Here is a 6058-nt window from a genome sequence, read left to right on the forward strand (position 1 = left end):
GGCCCAGCTCCCCATGCCCTTCACACAGCAGGTTTCATCCATGCAGATTTCTGCTGATGAAAAGCCACAACAGTCAGCTAGGTCCCAGAGAATCCATGTTCAGAACACAAACCCACCCCAGGTTGCAATACTTTTACGTGGAGACTGAAAATGAAATAGTGGCTCTCAGGCCACACCCCTCTTGATTTGGCATGTGGAGCAGGAGTAACCAGCTCCTATGGTCCTGGCAAGAGAATGCTTCCTGCTTGTCCCTTGGTTCTGGAACTGGAGGATTCATACTCCACTCAATATTAAATTGCATTTCTCAGTTGGGAGCTTCTCCCAACATGTGACCACTGCCTAGATTGCCTGGCTGATTTCTGCAAGGTCACCTCTGAATTAGGATTTAGAATATCTTCCTTCTTTCCCTACTGGGGTCTGGGAATGCACACATAGCACATCCAGGTACCACTCCCCTCCTGTCTAAGTCAGCTCCAGTGTTGGGTAGAGTGAAGATAGTCTCCCCCTTTCACATTCTGAAGACTCAGTTCCCCATCTGATACTTGGGGCAAATTGCTGCCCGTCTCTCCTTTCAATTTTCCTGTTGAGTTCCTGTGTTGGGTAAAAATTCACAGTGTAAATCTTTACATACTATTTTGCTGTTTCCAAGCATGTGGGGCACACTCACAAAGCCTCCAATCTTCTATCTTGGGGGAAAAAAAAACAAAACATGCTCCACATTATGAGTAGAGTGTCTACCAAAGTTTTTGGAACTCTCACACTGAACATGTGTCTATTCTTCTCCAATGATAGTTATTTTGTGCAATCATTTTTATGTCATTGCACAAACGAATATTTATTTTACTCTTTACATCTACTACTTCATTTATTTGATTGTTCGAATTTTTCCACTGTTGGCTATTGGAAGGTCTTTTCTTTGGATCCTCTGTCATTTTGAAACACCACCATAATTAAGTTTTGATATTGTTATGTGGTTGGTTAGTTGTTTACATTTTATTGTCTTCTGAACTACTAGGTGCTCAGCCTAATTGTGTTAATTTCCTTGCAAGCCTAGTATTAGCCATTTTTTTCAGAGTCCTAGTTATTTTTATTGGAAAATTTAATTAGAAATGGAGATATTGGACCTGGGTGTATTCAGTGCTCCTGGGGCATCTCTATTGAGTCCTGAACTTGTCTGCTGACAAAGTCCACACTCCTGCTCCCCATGTATGGGGATACACATATTCAAATATGTGTGTATGTGTTTGCGTGTATATACACATAGATACACATATATGTATAAATATTTTATCATGTATCCGTACATATCTTTATTAAATTAAACATGCATTCCTAATAATGCTGCAGCTCCGGCATTGGATCTAATCCAGTACTATATGCATCAGTGCACCTGTTACCACTTACTTGTATGTAGCCTACCACTTTTACAGTAATAAAGATGGTTCTGTTACTTAATCACTTAATCCAAAAGACATGTATAGTGGTTTCAGAATTGGAAATGTACACTGCCCTGAGAAAGAACTCTACCAACTAAAGTACTTATGGATGAATCTTCACTCTTTAGATTCAGAATAGCCACTTATTTGCTAAGCTACTTGGGTCAGTTGCTATTTCCCCACTCCCTTCTGTGAGGTTATTTCACTGAAGTGTACAGTTTTATTATGGCCATTGTCCCATGCTATCTCCTACCTACTGTATAAAGTTTTTAATTTCCTCATTTATATTATAAAGTTATTTAACATTTGTAAGATATAATTATGTATTTATCATTACAGTATGATACCAGTATGATTTCACTTCCCAGAGGAAATCTACAGTACCTCACTAGTTTGAACTGCCTCTCTTCTGAGCCCCCAGTAAATACCAAATATTTGTCTCTATATTTTTTCACTTTCTGGGGTGTCACGTAACTGTAATCATACACAGTATTTCACCTTTTTTAATTTGCTTTTTTTTCCTGCAGTATGTCCACCCTTTAGATTTGTGAAATGTATCTCATAGTTGTTTAGATTTACATTCCCTTATGACAAAAGACTTTAGACCTCGCATCCTGTGCTTAGTGGACATGACTGTAGCATCTTTGCGGAAATGTCTATTCAAATAATTTACCAAGTTGATTGTGATATTTGCCTTTTTATCTTTGAGTTGTAAATTTTTTGTGTGTGTTTTGTGGATAATATACCCTTTTATACTATATGATTGTGAATATTTTCTTCTACTTCAGCTGTCATATCGTAGAAATAAGAGAAATTATTGTTTAACCTAAGAACACAAATATGTATTTCTATGTTTATACATATTCTGTATTTCTATATTCTATATTTCTATATTATATTGTTTCACCTAAGAACACAACCACGTATTTCTGTATTTCTATATTCTAGATTTGGTCTCTTTAGCTCTCGTATTTGGGTACATAATCATTTTGAGCCAATTATGTGTATGTTATGAGAGAGAAGTTCAGCTTGCTTGTGGATATTCAATTGTCCTAACAACATTTGGTGTGAAAATATTTTCCATATTGAATTGACTTGGCAACCTTGTATTTGATTATAAAGGTAAAGGTTAATTTTTGGACGTTCAATTCCATTGTATTCCTTTGATTTGTGTATTAATTTGTTTTCACTCTGGTATAAATAACTACCTGACACTGGGTAATTTAAAAAAAGTTTTATTTGACTCACAGTTCCACATAGTTGGGGAGGCCTCAGGAAACTTAAAATCATGGCAGAGGATGAAGGGGAAGCAAAGCACATCTTACATGGTGGCAGAAGAGAAAAAGCCAGCAAGGAACTGCCACACACTTTAAACCATCAGATCTTGTGAGAACTCACTGTCATGAGAACAGCAAGGGGGAAGTTCATTCCCATGATTCAGTTACCTCCCATCAAGTCCCTCCCCTGACACAAAGGTATTACAATTTGAGATGAGATTTGGGTGGGGACACAGAGCCAAACCATATCAATCTGTATGTATGTGTTTATACTAGTACCACAAATCTTTATTTTGATTGCTTTGTAATAACTATTGAAATTAGGATATATGAGTCTATATTGTGAACTCTGCTTTTCATTTGAAATTTCTTTTGGCTGCTTTGCATTATTTTGTATTGTATTACACCTGAATTTTAAAATCAGCTTGCCCAGTTAGAAAAAAAATGTTACCTCACATTTTTATAGGGATTGTAATATATCTGTATGCCAATTTCGAAAATATTGACACTTAGTAATATTAAACTTGTGTTTACTTTTCTAGGCTAATTAACCTATCTACATCCTCCACTATAATGTTGAAAGCAGGTGTGAAGAGTGAACATCCTTGTCTTGTTTATAGTCTTGGAGAAAGTATTGAGCCTTTTAGATAAATTATGACATGTGAGTATATAACATGATGACATGGATGTCCTTTAAAGAAAGGTTCCTTATTGGCATATTTGCTCTGTATTGTTATCATGAATAGATTTTTGACTTGTCAAGTGCTTTTTCTGCATCTTTTAGATGATCATGTGGCTTTCATTTTTGGTTTTATTAATATAGGGTATGACACTAATTATTTTATATGTTGAACCAAATTTGCATTCCTGAGACAAATACCTTTGGTGATGGTGTATAATTCATTTTACATTTGCTGATTTGTTTTGCTAGCATTTTCTTGAGGATGTTTGCTTTTACATTTACAAAACATATTGGTCTTATTTTTTTTCCTTGAAATGACTTGCTTTAGTTGTAGTATTAATATAAACTGTTTGAGTATACATTATGAAGTGATCTCACCTCCACTTATTTTGTAGTTGTTTAAGTTGTATGAAGAATTTGTGATAGATTGTTATTAATTATTTAAAGGTTGGGAATAATTCACCAATGAAGTCATCTCAACTAACACAGGGCATTGACCCCTGACAACAATCACATGAGGTTGGAAGAGGATCCTTCCCCAGCTGAACCTTCACTTGAGATCTCATCCTTGGCCATCATCTCTATCTGGATTCATGATTCAGAGAAACTGTGAGTAATGTGTGTGTGGTTTAGAGCCACTTAGTGTGCAATAATTTATTACATAGCAATAAATAATATACCTGACAGTAAATGCAGTATATCCTCTACAGAAAAATGACATTACTGCAAAGCCTAGTCAAATATGGAAGAAGTGTATGCTTCAATAAATAGTTTTGTACCAATTATTTATTTAAAATAATTTTATAAATATATAAAAAATAATTTTTATAAATAACTGGTAGAAAACTATTGAAGCATACACTTTTTATATTTATATTTATAAAAATAATTGGTATAAAACTATTTATTGAAGCATAGATCTTTTCCATATTTTACTAGATTCATGGTTATATAAGATGTTACACTGCTGGTAACTCAAGGATATACAGAACTCTTTGTACTATCTGTGTATCTTTTTGTATACTTAAAACTATTTCATGGAAAAATCTTCTTTAAAAAAGTATCACATTTTTTTTCTTTGAGATAGAGTTTCGCTCTTGTTCTCCAGGCTGGAGTACAATGGTGCAATCTCGGCTCACCACAACCGTCACCTCCTGGGTTCAAGTGATTCTCCTGTCTCAGCTTCCCGAGTAGCCGGGACTACAGGTGCACACCACCATGCCCAGTCAATTTTTTTTTGTATTTTTAGTAGAAACGGGGTTTCACCATGTTGACCAGAATGGTCTTGATCTCCTGACCTCATAATCTGCCCGTCACAGTCTCCCAAATTGCTGGGATTACAGGCATGAGTCACCGCACCCAGCCAAAAGTATCACTTTGATACAAAAAAATTCCAAAACAGGAACAGAATACCTTTGGTTCAGAAGATGAAAGGGCATGTAAAGAGAGAATAGTAAAGCAAAGCATCTTTCCTTTTTTTTTTTTTTTTGGTTCAGCCTCACTCTATTGCCCAGGCTGGAGTGCAGTGGTGCGATCTTGGCTCACTGCAACCTCTGCCTCCCAGGTTCAAGGAGTTCTCTGCCTCAGCCTCACAAGTAGCTGGGATTATAGAAGCCCACCACCATGCCCAGCTTATTTTTATATTTTTAATAGAGACAGGGTTTCACCATCTTGGCCAAGTTGGTCTTGAATTCCTGACCTTGTGATCCACCCCCCTTGGTCTCCAATAGTGCGGGATTACAGGCATGAGCCACCATGCCCAGCCGCATCTTTCCATATCTGCATACCAACTTGAACACAGGTACAATCTTCCTGCTTCAGGAAGATTCCTTCAAGTTCCCAGGGACTCTCATTCTCTTTCATCTTCCTCATCATATTTCACATTTTTCAGTCACCAGTTTAACATCAATAACCAGTTTTTCAAAGGTAGGTGTTCATGCCTCAAATATCTCAGAAAGCCTCATTTCCAGATATCATTTAGCAGGACTCAAACAAACAGACTAGAATTTATTCAGAGCTTGCAGTGAGGAGTGCCTTAATGCCAACATGACCATGTTGAGAACAGCACATCCTCTTGTGAATGAAGCATTCATACAGAACAAGTGCAGAGACTCAATAACATATGTCTGCTGTACAAGTAAGGTAACAATTAATATAATCTAAAGTTTTGGGGGGAACATGAGGGACATTTGTTAAAGATTTATGAGATGTGAGCTACCAATAGCATGTGAACACTGGTATTTTACAAGTACTCTAAATCAGTAGATGGGCATTTAATTTGCCAGTTAGGGCTGCATTCAGGGTCTCTGGGCTTCAATGCTGTACACAAAGAATTTCAATGACAGATTTTGGTAACAACAATAACAACCCCTCATCTATTATATTGTGGCCTGACACCATTTAACTTTATTTCACTGCATATAAAGACCAGCTCTATACTCCATGCAAACTAAACAGTGGAATTTGTATAGTGAAGAACAAAGACAAACTTTTCCAAATTTAAAGGAAACTGGAAGTTTTATAGGGAAACAAATAGTGGTAAAATATTTTTGTTTAATTCTTACTTTAGCTTACGCCTGTAATCCCAGCACTTTGGGAGGCCGAGGCGGGTGGATCACAAGGTCAAGAGATCGAGACCATCCTGGTCAACATGGTGAAACCCC

This window comes from Cebus imitator, unplaced genomic scaffold (assembly GCF_001604975.1).
Source record: "Cebus imitator isolate Cc_AM_T3 unplaced genomic scaffold, Cebus_imitator-1.0 Scaffold544, whole genome shotgun sequence".
Taxonomy (NCBI): Eukaryota; Metazoa; Chordata; class Mammalia; order Primates; family Cebidae; genus Cebus; species Cebus imitator.